Source organism: Oryzias latipes, chromosome 4 (assembly GCF_053564925.1).
Source record: "Oryzias latipes strain Hd-rR chromosome 4, Olatipes_Hd-rR_3.1".
NCBI classification, from domain to species: Eukaryota; Metazoa; Chordata; class Actinopteri; order Beloniformes; family Adrianichthyidae; genus Oryzias; species Oryzias latipes.
The window spans coordinates 29,210,855-29,228,129 of NC_136240.1; the positions used below are offsets into that span (position 1 = coordinate 29,210,855).

Consider the following 17,275-nt stretch of genomic DNA (forward strand, 5'->3'; position numbering starts at 1 on the left):
TCCGGTTTTTTTGGGAGTTTTTCCTTACCGCGAAGGGGGGTCTAAGGGCAGGGATGCCAGTATAGCTTAGTCAGTTTGTTAGTTCATTTTAGTATTTTTCTATTGAACTCTTTGTATTCGTGATCCTTTTGATTTCATGTTTTACTTCGAAGCCCATCGAGACGACTGTTGTTGTGATTTTGGGCTGTACAAATAAAATTGAATTGAATTGAATATCATTCAATTCAATTTTATTTGTGTAGACCAAATTCACAAAAACAGTCGTCTCGATGGGCTTTGTATCGATTATTGAAAAAGTAAAACATAAAATCAAAAGGATCATGAATACATGGAAATCAATAGGAAAATACTAAATTGAACTAACAAACTAAACTAAAGTGGCATCCCTGCCCTTAGACCCCCCCTTCGCGGTAAGGAAAAACTCCTAAAAAAAAAAACGGATACCGGAAAAAACAAAGAAACATCAGAGGTATCCACATGAAGGAGGGATCCTCCCCCAGGACGGACAGGCGATTTACCAGAACTCAGAGAAGAATTAACTTATTTAACTCTAAAACCCTCCTGGTTTCAACATTTAAGGGCCACATTGGTTTAGTGTTGCTCAACCCTTGTTAAAATTTTCTTCATTCTACAGATAACCCTTTTCCACCTATACCTCAATTTATTTTAATTGTTTTTTCTTTGTTAGTTTTTTTTTTGCAAATATTTTACTGTTTATGTGCAGCACCTGCATGTTTTCCTATCACACACACACAAGGAAAACAAGGGAAAAAAATAATTTAACAGACTTTCAAGAATGTGGAAGCAGCTGCAATTACAGTAACCTTTAAAAATATTGGAATGAAAGTAATTTGATTAACTGCAAAGAAAAACAGCTAACAGTTTGTTACTTATCTGAAAAATAGATATCTGGTTAAAGCCTGCAGTATTAAACCATCAAACTGTGGACTTGTGGGGTCTACATTTCAATCTACTAGTGAGATGCAAGACAGAAACAAAATGTAGGGGTTATCTGCACAGAATGAACACTGGTAGCATGGTGGAGCAGCACCCTAACTTTGTTAGGATTATGCTATTATAGCTATACTGTCTGAATCCATGACTCGCACCTGCTTGCTGCGAGTTGTGAGCAGTGAATCAAAAATTCTCACGTCCCATGTCCTTTTTGGGACAACTCATCTGTTGTCCCAAAAAGGACAACATATGAGTTATTATGATAGACTATTTTAACTTGGCTTAGACCTATAAAAAAATGGTAACTAGTAATTTATTTTCACTTTGGCTTACCAATCATTTCTCAACTTTTCCATTAACATTTTCTTTATCAGTATCATCCTCTTTGAGTTTATATTTTGTATGTATTCCAATATATGATAACCTAGGTCCGCATTTTGTATGTAGTGCTTTAAAACTGTTGTAGAACATAGCGTGAACATAGCTTCAGATAAATAAAGAATTTAAAACCAAACTTTTTTTTTTTTTTTTTTTTAAGTCTCATGCCTAGTTTGCAGTCCAACTGACAGATTTGTTTTTGTTAACTGAAATGAAATTCACATCATTTATTATTATTTTTGAAATTTATATATTTAAGTTAATATAGGATTTTATGAAAGTATTCACGTGTAAACAAAGTCATATATGTGTTTAACCTCTTAAGAGTTTGTGCCCACATCACATTTTGAGTTATATTACCACACAAAAAGATTCTGCTTAACCGGGATTCTGTGACTATTGTGTACAGGGTTGGCTCAAACATTAGCTTGGGTCTTACGAGGTTAAATACCACCAAATGAAATTCATTTGCTGAAGTGTTTAGGATTTTCAGTTTTGTGCAACATTATAAACAAATGATGTATTATTATTTTTTGCCATGTAGTCGTTTTTGTGGCTTGCAGCATTACTGCCTGATCCATTGAGCTTGTAGCCGGAGTGCAGCACACAGGTCCTTCCAATCATGGTGGCAGTCTGCTCAATCTTGTCCTAATCAATAATGTCCAAGCTGTTCTCATTAATTGTTCTCCGAATATTTACGCAACTACTTGGATGGTGAATGGCAATCCATCCAACAGTCATCCCAAATTGACATTTTAAAGATACATGTTTTATCCTCCATTGAATTTTAATCAATTAGGCAAGCAATGGAGAAGCTAAATGACTTGTTTATGCAGCATCCGATAAGCCTATAATTACTGCCCCCCCATTTTCTTTTGTACCATATTGGCCCATAAACAGGATAAAGGTCAGAATGTAACAATTGACAATGACTTGCTTTTCACACTAATGGACATCAATACAGAGTGTGTTCTGTGTTAAACATCAACGACTAACGATTGGTAGTAAAACAAAAACATTAATAAATATAAAACCGATTATAGCGGTACAGCAAAAGAATCTGACCTTTTATGAAAGCCCAGTTTATTTGTGTTGAAAGGAGAAACTCCAAACGTTGCTCAACAAGCAAGAAAGAAACGTTTTGAAGTAAGAAGAATCAGCTAAAGTGCCTGAGGGAGGAACTCAAAATGTTTGTACCTTAAATCTTTTTCCCAGAGGAGCAGGTTGGGTGGGATCCTCTTATCCCACATGGTGTTTTTCCCCCTTTTACTTTGCTCAATATATCTCAATTATATTTCAAAGCAAGCATAGCCTCTATGAGGACACAAGGTCAATGGAGCCGCTCCAATGTTCAGTTTCATCTGCAGCCTGAAAATTGTTCTGATCTCAAAAACTTCTCCATTACTGTATTTTCAAACCATAAGGTGCACCCAAATATAAGGTGCATTAAGCAATCAAAACAGTCTTATTATGTGGTATGAATAAACCTACCCAGAGTGCCAAGAAGGATGAAGAGATAGGTCAGATGGATGGGTTGAAAGATTTGTTTGTTTTCTTATGAATTGTTACTGTTCATATGCTTCTATAATGTGCTCAATGAAAAAAGATAGGAACCGAGATGAATAAGGTGAATATGTACTTATAATTGGAAACAACAGAAAATCTATGGTCAGTTTAAAACACATGTATCAATCATCATTCATGTAAGTGTTCAAAAGTCCAGTTCCATTTGGTTCATGAAGCAATGAACCGACTGCTCACCCAGCTTAAGGCCGTGTCAGACAGCCACTATGTACATTTTGCGCATAGAGTATGGAGAAAAATTGGTCAATGTGAATGTTTGTGGAAAAAGAGAGAGGTTGGTCACAGATGCAACACAAATGAACCACCTTAAAACCACTGAAGATGTACAAATAAACCACGCAGAGAACACGTAAATGAATTTAGAACATGAACCGTGCATGATTATTGCGCTGTTAATATGCAATTCATTAGTGTTTGGTGCGTCAATTACATAATTTTAACATGTACGTGATATAAAAGGTATACATTGAAGGTGCATGCTTGAAAAGTAAGTTAGACATAAGTGAAACGGTGGTGGAAAGCTACAAATTTGCGCATTCAAAAATCACACAAAATTTCGTAATATTAGCGTTCAAACTCTGTAAAATATGCGTAAACTGCGCAATTCTTAACCAACCAAAAGGTTTGAACTGCACAAAATCACGTAACGACCGGTCAGCCAAAACCCTCGCCGGACAACACAGCGACAAATGACAAAAGCAAGAAATTCTTATGAATTATGTATATCACTCATTATCACGATAGACCAAAACAGCCTAATAATCGTGCACGGTTCATGTTCTACATTTATTTACGTGTTCTTTACATGATTTATTTGTACATCTTCTGTGGTTTTAACGTTGTTTACTCGTGATACATTTGTGACCAACCTCTCAATTTTTCCACATATGTTCACGTATAATCAATTTTTATCTGCGCTACATGTGCAAATTGTGCATGCAAGTCTCACTCTAGTTGCACCAAATCCCACAACAGCCCCTTAACACAAAGTGGCCTGAGCAGATCAACAAAGCATGTCAGGGCAGTAAGAGAGCATCATATGATGAGATAAATAGCATCAAATAATAATAAAAAAAGGTTTAGATGTCCTGACCTTTATTTTTTACCTCTAACTTTTGACTGATATGTCCTTGTCTCTTTCTACAAGCTCGTCAAAAATTGGTTTGTCTAGGAGTGTCCCAAAAGACCTTGGATCTGGTTTGTTGTCCAGGATGTTTTTTATTTATTATTTATATTTAATTGTCCTGTTTTTGAATGCCAAGACAGATCCAATGATTCAGTTAAGCTGGGTACAGGAGGCAGAACACAACACAGAGGCTGTAAGAGGAAATGTCCCACATACACTAGCACTACTACTCGGTAAGTTTCCCATACAAAAAGATCTGTGACAGTCCCATAGGAAAGTGATATGTGACATTACTGTCATTTATATCATGGATGCAGCTGCAAGGGAAAGTAGCTGATTGCATCTGAAGTTGTGTCAATTGGGAAAGGAAATACATAGATCAGAGGTGGGCACTGAGGGCCGCAGTCCTGCATGTTTTCCAGCATACCCTGCTCTGGCATGTTCTGATTGGCTGGACACACCTGAACCAGGTAATCAGCCATGAGTAGGGCAAGATTATTGGCTGGACACACCTGAACCAGGTAATCAGCCATGAGTAGGGCAAGAGTATCTGGAAATCATGCAGACACACCGGCCCTCGAGGCCTGGAATTGCCCACCCCTGACATAGATACATGCTGTTCCTGCCAGCTGGGTGGGTGTGGTCTGACGGTAAAAACAACTACGGCCGTAAGTACCATAAGTAGCTGAGAGAAAAAAAAGCTGTTTTTAAAGTGTGACATTTAGTCCTCATATGGAGAGACTGCTGTGCAAGATTTAATATCTTTTGTAGATTACCAGAGTAAATCTGTGGAATTAAAAACTAGATTTGATAAGAGATCAAAAGGATTTTATTGGTTCAAGTCTGTGAGCTAAGACCTTTTTACCACAGCTGCTTGAGTCTCTGTTGAGGTGATGCCCTGCACTGTTTTTAAACTAGATGACAGCAACACTGACGCTGCAAGGCTCATCAAGACACTGTAGCTGTGACTAAATCCCAACTGGAACCTATGTAAAGGCAGAGAGGTCTCCATTATACAAACCCATTTGATCTAAAGAAGAATTTTAGTTCCTGTCAAAGTTCTGCCCTAAATATACAGAAAGTGGATTTGCACCTTTTCAACATTAAATGAGAGACTTTGAAGAAGTGCAGTGGCTCTGTTTAATCAATCACAACTTTTTTTGAAGTCAGGAGTTTGCATGAAAAAGTTTTATTTTAGAAATCAGATTCTCTTTGAATCAGTGCCTTCAGCTTCCTCTATACCTTAGACTTTCTGTTTCCTCAAGCTCATTCATGAAGCTTTACCTGACTAAGCTGTGATTGAACACACCTTGTGTCTGATTTCAGCACAGCATCAAGCAGCTCTACAGTGTATCTTGATTGTTTAAGTGTGAACCTCCATTTATACTAAAGCAAGTTCAATTTACATCATTTCTGTTTCTGGCAACTGTAAAGCTGAGCCTTATGAAAAGTCAAGCTCAGTAGAAAACAGATATAATTTACTGAGGACTCACATGTGGGCAGGAGACTGATGACATGTGGAGGTGAAACTTTTGGTTGGAAAAGTAGGGCAGAGTTGACATCTGAATCCAGGTCCAACAAGCATAGCAGGGGTCATAACAAAATATCCCTCCAAAGAGGCAATGAACTAATCCCTGACCAAGAGTAAAAGTCACAAACTGGTCAAAGAGGTAGATTTGAGAACAGACAAGTGCCCAGGGTTAGAGAGAATACCATGCTTCTTCTTCTTCTAATGGTTTCTGACAGGCTGTACACTAGTGGGTGTAATGCTGCCCCCCACTGGTGTTCATTGGAATCAAATCCAACAACACAGACAAGTTTGACTGAGTAAATGAATGACTTCTGATCTAACTAATAAATCAGAAATACATAATGAGATAATGGACTGAAATGGATAATACCATACTTGACATACACTGAGGGGATACTGAGACAATCTGACAGAGGGAAGGAGTGCAGGCAGGGCATCTCCCAAGTGTTCCCAATGATAGTGATTACCTTAACCAGAACCAGCTGAGGAGGAGCAGTGAGTGAACCACACCACTTGACTCTTTCTGTCTAGGTTCTGTTAGTTCAGGGGTGTCCAAATCCAGGCTTTGATGGCCTCCAGGAGGTTTTCCAGAAATCCTGCCTTATCTGCTGCCGATCACCTGGATCAGGTGTATTTAGTCAATAAGGAGCTTCAATGGCAGGTTGTTTAAAAAATATGTAGAACACCGGCCCAAAAAGGCCTGGAGTTGGACACCCCTGTACTAGTTATTACTTTATGCATCATGACCATAAGCAATTAAAGTTTATTATCAATATGTTTATATTAGCAATATCACTTAAACTTTAGAAAACATTATGAGCTAAGTTTAACTGTCAATGATCATCTTGAACATTTAGGGGTGACTGTGTAGCAGAGGTAGAATGGTTGACCTGATTGAAAGGTTGTTGATGCATCTTTCATGCCAATAGTCAAAAAGTCCTTGTACTGGACATATTTTGTACTTGTTCAATTCAATTCAATTCAATTTTATTTGTATAGCCCAAAATCAAAACAACAGTCGTCTCGATGGGCTTCGAAGTAAAACATGAACTCAAAAGGATCACGAATACAAAAAGTTCAATAGAAAAATACTAAAATGAACTAACAAACTGACTAAGCTATACTGGCATCCCTGCCCTTAGACCCCCCTTCGCGGTAAGGAAAAACTCCCAAAAAAACCGGATTCCGGAAAAAACGAAGAAACCTCAGGGGTGCCCACATGAAAGAGGGATCCTCCCCCAGGACGGACAGGCGATTTATCAGAAATCTTAGAGAAGAATTAACTTATCTAAATCTACAACTACATATATAAAAGTCCAGCAGACGAGCTTCATCCAGCCGTGGTTGTGGGGACAGTCAAAGGCGCGAGTCGAGCCGGAGACAGGATCCACAGCCAGGTGTAGGAGCAGGAGCAGAGGCGAGGTACTCGGTCAGGTACAGAGCAGAGACGAGCCAGAGATGAGCCAGAGGCAGGATCCACAGCCAGGTGTAGGAGCAGCAGCAAAGGCGAGGTAAACGGTCAGGAACTGGAGCACGGATGAGCCAACTGGAGTCTGGAAGCACTCCCACTCCCCAGGAGGGGAGAGGAAAAGAGGGACAATACATGAATCGCACTGCACCAAACAGAGGCATGGAGAACTAAATGATAAATTATGATCAAGAATAGAGGAGAGGAAGGGTAGAAGTAAAAAAGGAAAGAGGACAGAACCCCAGAACTAAATGATAAATTATGATCAAGAATAGAGGAGAGGAAGGGTAGAAGTAAAAACAGAAAAGAGGACAGAACCCCAGTGCACCATAGTTACCCCAGCTTCAACTTCTAACAGCCTTTTAAAAGAAATAGTTATTATTAAGTTTAATTTAAACAAATTAACATTAAGTTAAATAATCTCTGAATACTAACTAGTCTGACAATAAGCCTGTCCAAAGAGGAATGTTTTCAGTCTAACTTTGAATGTAGAAACTGAATCGGCCTCTCTTACATGAGCTGGGAGTTTATTCCATAAGACAGGGGCTTGGTGACTAAACGCTCTACCTCCAACTGTACTTTTACTAATTCTAGGAACCACAAGCAGTCCTGCATTTTGCGAGCGAAGTGTTCTCATTGGATGGTAAGGGACTATGAGGTCCTTAATATAGGACGGGGCCATTCCATGTAAGGCCTTATAGGTTAACAGGAGGATCTTGAACTTGATTCTGGAATCAACTGGGAGCCAATGGAGCGAAACTAACACAGGAGTGATGTGATCTCTTCTGCTAGTTCCAGCTAACAATCTAGCTGCTGCGTTCTGAACAAGCTGGAGACTTCTTAAGGAACTCTTAGGACACGCTGATAACAAGGAGTTACAGTAATCCAGCCTCGACGTAACAAATGCATTGATGAGTTTTTCAGCATCACATTTAGAAAGTATATTTCTGATCTTAGCAATATTCCGCAGGTGAAAAAAGGTAGTTCTGCACGCCTGAGATATGTGAGCCTTAAATGATAAATCCTGGTCAAGTAAAACCCCAAGGTTTCTAACTGTGGAATTGGGGGCTATACTTATGCCATCCAGGGAGACTATCTGAGCAGACAGAGTATCTCTGAGGTTTTTAGGACCAAGTATAATGACCTCAGTTTTTTCTGGGTTCAAGAGGAGGTAATTAATTGTCATCCAGGTCTTGATGTCACTGATGCAGGCGTTCAGTTTCTCTATCTGGTCATTCTGGTCAGACTTCATGGATAAATACAACTGCGTATCGTCGGCATAACAATGAAAATTAATGCTGTGTTTCCTGATTATGTTTCCTAGGGGTAGCATATAAAGCGTAAACAGGATCGGTCCCAAGACTGAGCCCTGTGGGACTCCATAGTTGACTCGAGTGCACTGAGAGGAATGGCCATTTACATTAACGAACTGATACCTATCAGACAGATAGGATTTAAACCACTGGAGAGCAGATCCTCTGATCCCTATGTCCTGCTCTAATCTATGGAGTAAAATACCGTGGTCGATAGTGTCAAAGGCAGCACTGAGGTCCAACAGGACCAGAATAGAAAGTAGTCCCTTTTCTGAGGCCAATAACAAGTCATTAGAGACTCTAACTAGTGCAGTTTCCGTACTGTGGTGAGGTCTAAACCCCGACTGAAAGTCTTCAAAGTGGCTGTTGTCCTGTAGGTGGCAGTAAAGCTGCTTAACTACAACTCTTTCTAGGATTTTAGAAATAAAGGGCAGGTTTGATATCGGTCTATAGTTGGCCAAGATGCTAGGATCCAAACTGGGCTTTTTCAGAAGAGGTTTAACAACTGCATATTTAAAAGACTGTGGCACGTAACCCGTTTCCAGAGAGGCATTTATCATTGTTAATATGGGATCATTAATTAGGGGAAAAGTTTCTTTAAAAAGTCTAGTGGGAATTGGGTCTAACAGACACGTTGAGGATTTGGAGGACGTAATAATTGATGTTATTTCCGCTTGATCCACAGCAGTGAAGCAGTCTAATGTTACAGAGGTTTCTATGGATGCCTCCATTTCTACCGCTTCAGCCTGTTCTGGGCTGATAGTAGGAATAACTTGATTTAACTTATGTCTAATATTTGAGATTTTACTATCGAAAAATGTAAGAAAATCATCAGAGCTGAGAGAAACAGGAACATGTGGTTCTACTGAGCTCTGACTGCGAGTTAATTTAGCTATAGTGCTAAAAAGAAATCTTGGGTTGTTTCCATTCTCTGATATTAAGGTTGAATAGTACTGGCTTCTAGCTCTACGCAGAGCTTTTTTATAATTTAATAGGCTATGTTTCCAGATATCCAGAGACTGCTCTGAACCGGAGCGGCGCCATTCTCTTTCCAACTTACGGGTTTCTCGTTTAAGAGAACGAGTTTCAGCGTTAAACCACGGTGCTACTCGGTTTTGTCTGACGAACTTAGGTTTCAAGGGGGCAACAACATCGAGTGTACTCCTGAGGGCTTGTAAGGCATCATTAACAAAGTGGTCATTTATACTAGGACTGATACTATGGGAGCTGGTCTCAGAGTATTTTCTCAGAATATCACTAAGTACTGGCTGAACTGTGTGTTTAAACTCAGACACAGAACGGTCAGTTAAGATTCTTCTAAGCTGTTTCTTATTCACTGGGGCAGAAGGATGTTCCAGTGTAAGCTGGAAGGTAATCAGAAAGTGATCAGAAATGATGGGGTTAAGAGGAAGGACACTCAGCTGGCTGATCTCTATCCCATGGGTTAGAACAAGGTCCAGGGTGTGCTTATGACAGTGAGTGGGTTCATTCACACTTTGGGTGAAACCAACATCATCTAATAAAGCTGCAAAAGCCTTTCCTAGGCAGTCACTGGGGTCATCAACATGAATATTAAAATCCCCTAATATTATAATTTGATCAGAATCTAAGACAATAGTCGATAGGAAGTCGGAAAACTCAGTTAAAAATTCTGAATATGGGCCGGGGGGGCGATAAATAATTATGAGTAAAACAGGTTTTCGAGTTTTCCTGTTTGGGTGACTTAAAGACAATATGATGCTTTCAAATGAATTATAAGCATTTTTAACTTTAGGGCTGAGAAGTAAGCTAGACTGTGATATTACTGCCAAACCACCTCCTTTCCCTGAAATCCTGGATTTCTGATAGTTAGCATAAGTGGGGGGGGTTGCTTCATTCAATCTAACATAGTTATCCTGATGGAGCCAAGTTTCTGTTAAGGCTAAAAGACTAAGGTTTTTATCAGTAAATAACTCGTTGACTAAGAGGGACTTGGAGGAAATGGATCTAATGTTTAATAAACCGCATTTAATTACATCATAATTCTGCTTGTGAGAACTGCTGTCTGTCACTTTAAGGTTTCTAAGACGCGCTCCTTTCATTTGTCTTTCAGCACATAAGCTAAAGCTAGGACCTGCTTGACTTTCCCTGCATGGGTTTTGCACCGGCACTAACCCTAAGGGAGGCTCAGAGGAGCGTTTTCCACTGCTGCTCTGCGCCCAGGTTTCGTCTCTGGATTGTCAGGTTAACAGACTAAGGCTAGCAGAAATGTTTCTAGAAAGAAGAGCGGCACCGTCCCGGGTGGGATGGACGCCGTCTCTCCGCATGAGACCGGGCTTCCCCCAAAACGCGCTCCAGTTATCCACAAAACCAACGCCGTTTTCTGGGCACCATCTAGAAAGCCAGCGGTTAAATGATGAAAAGCGGCTGTACATTTCATCACTGACTAAGTTCGGCAGGGGACCAGAGAAAATTACAGTGTCGGACATCGTCTTAGCCAGTTTACACACCGAAGTTACGTTTAACTTAACCACCTCTGACTGTCTCCGTCGGGCATCATTACCGCCTGCGTGAATCACGACTCGACGGAACCTAGACTTATTCTGAGCTAACATCCTAAGGTTCCCCTCGATGTCACCAACTCTGGCCCCCGGATAACACCTGACTGTAGCCGCTGGGAGCTCCACGTTTCTAACTTCAGAAGAGCCTATAACCAGAGTTGAGTGTTCAGCGGGTGTGTCGCCGAGGGGGGAGAACCTATTACTAACGTGGAGTCTCGGGTGCTCTAAGTTTTTGCGTTTAGCACTATGTTTCCTCCCAACCGGTACAAACCCCTGACTGTCTCCCGGCTGTTGGGAGGGCGCTGGGGTGCTAGCTAAGTTAGCCCTGGTAGCGCGGCCCGCGCTACGAGTAACGACCTGGCTAGCCGGCTTAGCTTCCACTGTGCTGAGCCGCGCTTCTAACTGCTCCAGCCTGGCCTCCAAGTCTAACACAAGACTACACTTAACACACCTACCGCTATTTTCACTAAATGAGGCAGGATCATCACTAAACATATGGCACATGGGGCAGGAGAGAGGAGGAGGGGCGGAAGGAGTGGTGGCCATGCTAGGTTTTAAGCTAAGGCTAGCGGTGTTTAGGTAAAGAGAAGTGGTCTATTTAGCAAAATGAGAAAGTGAACAGCAAGCGGTTTAACAGTGGTGAATTCGCTAATAAAAGGTACTAGATGTGGATATTAACCCAGATAACCCTTAGAGTAAGCTGTTGTCTGGTTAGTCTCTTGCATGACAGCTCTGCCCCCATATTTGTATGTAGGGTGAATAGAACATGTGACTGAAGCGCTTCGGACCTTAAATAAGGTAGAAAAGCACTATACAAGTATAAACCATTTATCATAAGCCATGAATTTGAACTTCATATGAGTTTACAAATTATGACCTTGACATGCAGACAAATGATGATTGTATATCAAAGCCAAACAAAGATTATCCATTTCAGTTCCTATTTGGATATGATTACTGCATTGTCCCTCCTTAACCAAAACATAGTACATCCAAGTTCTTTCCCATTAAGCACTTTTTTTGATTTTAGGATTAGTTTCCACATGTCCATGTTTTCTTTCTGTCTGCCTGAGGTTCACCTGCATTGCATTAAACATTAATGCATCGCTGAAATTAAATAATGTGATTTTAGAGATTTAGAGGGATTTGTTTTGCCAAGAGGCAGTTGCTCCTCATTTCCATTCTCCTCTCACTCTGCAGGTGGTTTCAGAGAGCGCTCTGCTTTTTTTGCTGTGACTGACAGCTCAGAGGAACCTTCCGATGACTCCTCTGCCTCTGTTATGTTTCACCTCTCTCCATCTTCTCTGCTTTATTTTTGCTTTGATGTGCTTTGTCTTTCTATTATACACGTATGCCTTTGTCTAGCCTCCCCAGGGTACTATGTGTCCCCCAGCTTGGAAAGTGAAGGAGCACTCCAAAAAAAGGTGGCTGGATTATCTTTCTCTTTATTCTATCACCTCCTCCAGGGTTCTTACAAAAACACACAGCTGGAGCCCCTGCTGATTGACAGCTGCTGCAGTTCATCATGTCAACTTCTCATGAGCAATCATTACTCATAACCATCTCTCTCAAGAGACAAACACGGGCAGCATAAGCCCAGTCCCTTCTCAAAAAAATCTCAGGGGGTTCATCGACCAAAGGATCATGTTTTAAGTTTACTCAGTTAGGTTCTGTTGTGTTTTTTTATAGCAATAACTACTCAGTAGCTAAGGGTCATAAAATTGAAGCAAGAAAAAAAGATCTACTAAATTAGGTTCAATTAAATTAGAATTGTATTCTATTTAAATTCACTCTATCCAACCCATCTACCGTTAACCTAATTCCATTCAAAGATGTTCCTTTTTACAGAGATTTTTTGCAGAACCAGGAAGAGAACTTTGCAGAACAAAACACTGTCCATAGCCCAGCTTTACTCTAAAATGCAATTACTAACTGTGGGATAGAAATCGGTTTATATTATATATTATCAATACACAACCTGAGGTGCTGCTGTGGCCTGGAATGGTTTCCTGTTCTGAAGATTTGTAGAAGACCCATGGTAAAGATTCTCTTCCATTGCAGCAGGAGATTCTTACTGCAGGATAGTTGCTTACTCGCCTTTGCTCAGTCAGCTTCTAAGACTCACTCCAAGAAATTACTCTTTTTAACATGCTTGTCTAGCTTTTTTCTCATGATGGAGAACATATATAAAAAAATTTAAGATTAAAACAGTGTTTCTGAGTGTTTATTTATTCAAATCGTTATAAATCAGAAGGAGATAAAAAAAATGGTGTTTGAAAAAGTAGCAGGTACTTCAGTTGACGGGCCACAAGCTCGCTGATTAGAAGATTTCCGTTGATCGCGTAAGGAGTTGCGTTGTGTCAAAGAGAACTGTAGGTTTTGATGGAGACATCTCTGGTGTTAAATGTTTAAAGCTTAAAATGGGGGGGGAAACTGTCATGGTGCCTCTGTCAGTCTGTCCTCCCCTCCCCACTCTGCTCTGCTTCCCTGATTGGATCCAGCTGTGGACGCTCACCTCATCATCCACCTGCCTTCATAAGGAGATCCAGTCCCAGCATTCATCGGCAGTTCGTTGCCTCTTATGGTGCTTACCTGGTCACTCAAGTTGTGCCTACTATGTTCCCGTACTCTTGCTTATCTTCTAACCTCCCTCCTCTGCCTCATCTACAGGACCAATCACCAAGAGCTGTCCTCCTGGGTCTTTCCATGTATGAGCAGTCCATTCCTCATCCGCAATCCTAGCCTCAATCCACGCCATGACTCCAGCCCAAGTCAAGATTCCCAAGCCACGCCACAACTTCAAGCCAGTACTCCCGGTCGCCACACCAGTCTCATCTCGCCAGCATACAATCATCAACTTACTCACCCTCGGATTCACGTCCAGGAAAATAAATCCATTTAACTTCCATCCAACTTTCCTGTGTTTCTTTCCAGGTTTTATGATCTGGGTCTGTCTCGCCAAGCAGAACATGACAAAAACAATAAACTTTTAGGGGTCGCCAGCTACATTTGTCTTTTTTGACCCCCCCCCAAAAAAAAAAAAGAGTATTTTTTGCATATAAAATGGGGAGGGGGGGCACAGGACGCAAGCTTCCAGTTCCCGACTTCTGATTTTGGCTAATGACTGGGGACCATCTTGTTGTCTGCAGCCAGGTCCTTTTGCAGGTGACTGTTAGTTTCCTGACTTTTATTTCTCTCAAAGGCAACAATTGTATAATTATTTTCATGATGACCTTTTAGGTGGCAGTACCACTTCAAGTAACCAATAAGCATGATTTACTATATGTTGCTTACTAATTTTCCAACGTTTTCTGTAGCATTTGACCACTTACAAATTATGAATCTGGTCAAAGGTTATTTCCATAACATTGCAATTTCAGTGTGAATTTTAATGTATGTAGTACAACTGTCTTACTTTCAATCCAATTCTTAAGGAAAATTCCGTTTATGTAAATTGCGTGTTACATGTCTGGTCTCTATGTCGCTTCTTAGTCAAACAGTTAATGCTTATATAAAGGAATTTACAACCAATTATGGATTTAAAGTTGATTTAAGAAAACTGTTAAAGTTGTACAATCCTTTTTGGAAGCACAATTGCTTATTATTCTCCTAATCAAATGAATTAAAGCTTTTTACTTTGCAATGAAAATCCAAAAGAATTTTTAAATTGAAATTTTGCTTAATTGCATCATAAAAGTTCATTTCTGGTCCCAGTCTGTGAATAAAGGACACTGTCCATCAGAGAGGAAGACCTTGATGTCATACCTCATTAAAGTCAGTCATGTTGCCACCATGATGGATTGTTGGACAGTGCACCAGCACAGTTTGTTAGATGTCACAGCTCACTGGATGGATGAAGCAACCTTAGGGGGAAAATCTTCTGCAGTGATGTGCCAGAGGGTCACAGGGTCACCCTCCTCTCATGGTCCAGTATTGATGACATTCGCTGTCATGCAGAATAAAAGGGGCAAAAACCACAGAAGACGGCGGGTCATAGCTAATAAGAGCATTTTATAAATTCAGCAAGTGATTCCGCCTGCAGAACAGAGCAAGACAGAAACTCTTTTGAAGATCATATCCTGGATCCTGGAACAAAACTGTGGTCTGAAGTACCAGCTTCCTTGAACAGAATATGCATGTCTGAATGACACACTCACTGTCATAATCAGCCTTTGGGGAATGCCAGAAAATCTACATGCGGCTTATTTGACTCAAACTAATGTGGAATATCACAGATTTATAACTATTGTAAAACCTTTTAACCCTTGTGCTATCTTAGATTCCCCCCCCCCCCCCATACATTGATGTGTTCTCCCTACCATGACAAAGGTGGATAAAGGTGGAAAGATTTCATGTAATCCATGGACACTGGTGAAGATCACAAATCATTGAAGAAAAAGGGTTCAGAGCACTGTCTAGTGGGTCTAGATGACCCAACTCCCAATGTTAAAGTACCTAGGATAGTACAAGGGTTAATTTGGCAAGAGGACCTAGATGCCGATGACAATTTTGCTGTTCTGAGCCACAAAAAAGAGGTAAAAACACATGTTGTTTCTATGGCTTACTTTGATTTATATAATAAATAATGTTGTTGAAGGGATTCATAGAATGTTGTGAAGGTCAGTGTTGGCATTTTCATTTTAACTGAAGCATGTATGGTGAATTTTTATATAAATAGCATTTACTCAGTAGAGCATGCTTCATATTTAATCCGTGTCCCAACATTTTTTTAGATGTCTGCAGACAACTACGGTGGCCCTGAAGTACAAATTACATTGATAAATCACTCAATGCAAAAACATCTGCTTTGTACTTTTGGTTTATTTTTTATCATTTAATTTTGATTTCTTGAAATTATTTTTCTTATCCAAAATGTTTCTTTTTTGCGGAACTGGTGGTACATCGCTGATTGAATGATGGTGTTTGTCCATCATTTAAACCTTATAATGATTTGTTGGTGGGATTTGCACTTCAGGGCCACCATACTCCTCACCTAACATGCCTTTATCTGTGTGCAGAAATCTGTGATACAACACCAGCTGTGACTGTATGAACATCAACCTGAGGCACTGACCTCCTGTGCACAGTGTGTTTTTTCACACAAACATAAATATGCAAGTCGGCTCATTTTAGTGTCAGTTTTCCTCAGGAGCTGCTTTTTTCTTTTTCTAAGCAAAGTTATAATAGGAAATGATGGCTTTACCTGATTGGCCACAAAAATACAGTGTCCAGCAGCATGAAATTACATCTTCCTGCTGCTAATAGGACTTTAAGTTAATTCGATGTGATCACTATGAATTGGTCAATTAGTCTGAACATTTTTCTGCACTTCTGGATGATTGCATGATTTAACCTGGATTTACTGTTCACTCATTTACACAGACAGACAAAGTGCAAAGCCCACAGAGTCTGTAACAGCTGCAGTGAGGGACCTTCTGCTGCTGCTGAACTATATAGGGTTGGAGGATTGTCCCCCTGCCCCCCCACAGCCAAATGTCATTGTGTCCTTGAGCAAGGTACTTCCCCCTCCCTGCCTCCAGTGTACCACCACTGGTGTGTGAATGCGTATGAAAGTCCAGTTGATGGTCAGAAGGTCCATAGGTGCCTACTGGCAGCCACACCTCTGTCAGTTACTATCACCGAGTATGAAAGAAGAGTGAATGAATGGATACATGTTTTAAGTGCTTTGAGCGTTTGAAAAAGCGGCGCAAAATCCACTCCATCATTATTATTATTATTGTCATTATCATTATTATAATTATTATACTCTGAATATTCAGAGCATGACAAGATCCTGCAGAGTCGGTAAAAATTTGGAGGGTAATCACCACTGGTTTTTCTGCCTGCTTTGATACATATTCACATCGAAATGGAAGTACAAAACATCCACATTTTCATAAAGAAGGACCAAGAATAACCAGGATTTAACCAGATTTAACATGGTTTCCCCTTAGTTTTTTTTACTATAACCCTTGTGCTATCCTAGGCACTTTAACATTGGGAGTTGGGTCATCTAGACCCACTAGACTAGACAGTGCTCTGAACCTTTTTTCTTCAATGATTTGTGAACCTCATTGGTGTCCATGGATTACATGAAATCTTTCCACCTTCATCCACCTTTGTCATGGTTGGGAGAACACATCAATGCAAGGGTGGGGTCATCTAAGACAGCACAAGGGTTATGCACTCTACATTCTAAAGCACTGTATAACGATAAAATGTTGTCAAAGTAAAGTCTATTTTTTTTTTCTCCTTTCAGCATGCCCCCTTAGGGGTTGCCGCAAACTGCAAATCAGTGAAAGCATGGTATTTTGATCCTTTCTTTTGTAGCTGTCCCTCCCTTAAAAATGTTCTAGCTCCATCTCTGGGTTGTGGTGTGTG

At 40.3% G+C, this 17,275-nt stretch overlaps 1 long non-coding RNA gene across 3 annotated transcripts in view; it reads left to right on the forward strand.

Moving 5' to 3' along the window:
- The window catches only part of LOC110014973 (uncharacterized), a 40,640-nt gene extending 26,838 nt beyond the window's left edge, over positions 1 to 13,802 (forward strand). For all 3 annotated transcript variants that reach the window (XR_013655624.1, XR_013655625.1, XR_002290019.3), the window contains 2 exons: positions 4,179 to 13,478; positions 13,565 to 13,802. This is a non-coding gene — a long non-coding RNA (uncharacterized LOC110014973). The remainder of the gene's footprint in view (positions 1 to 4,178; positions 13,479 to 13,564) is intronic.
- Positions 13,803 to 17,275: the final 3,473 nt, after the last annotated feature.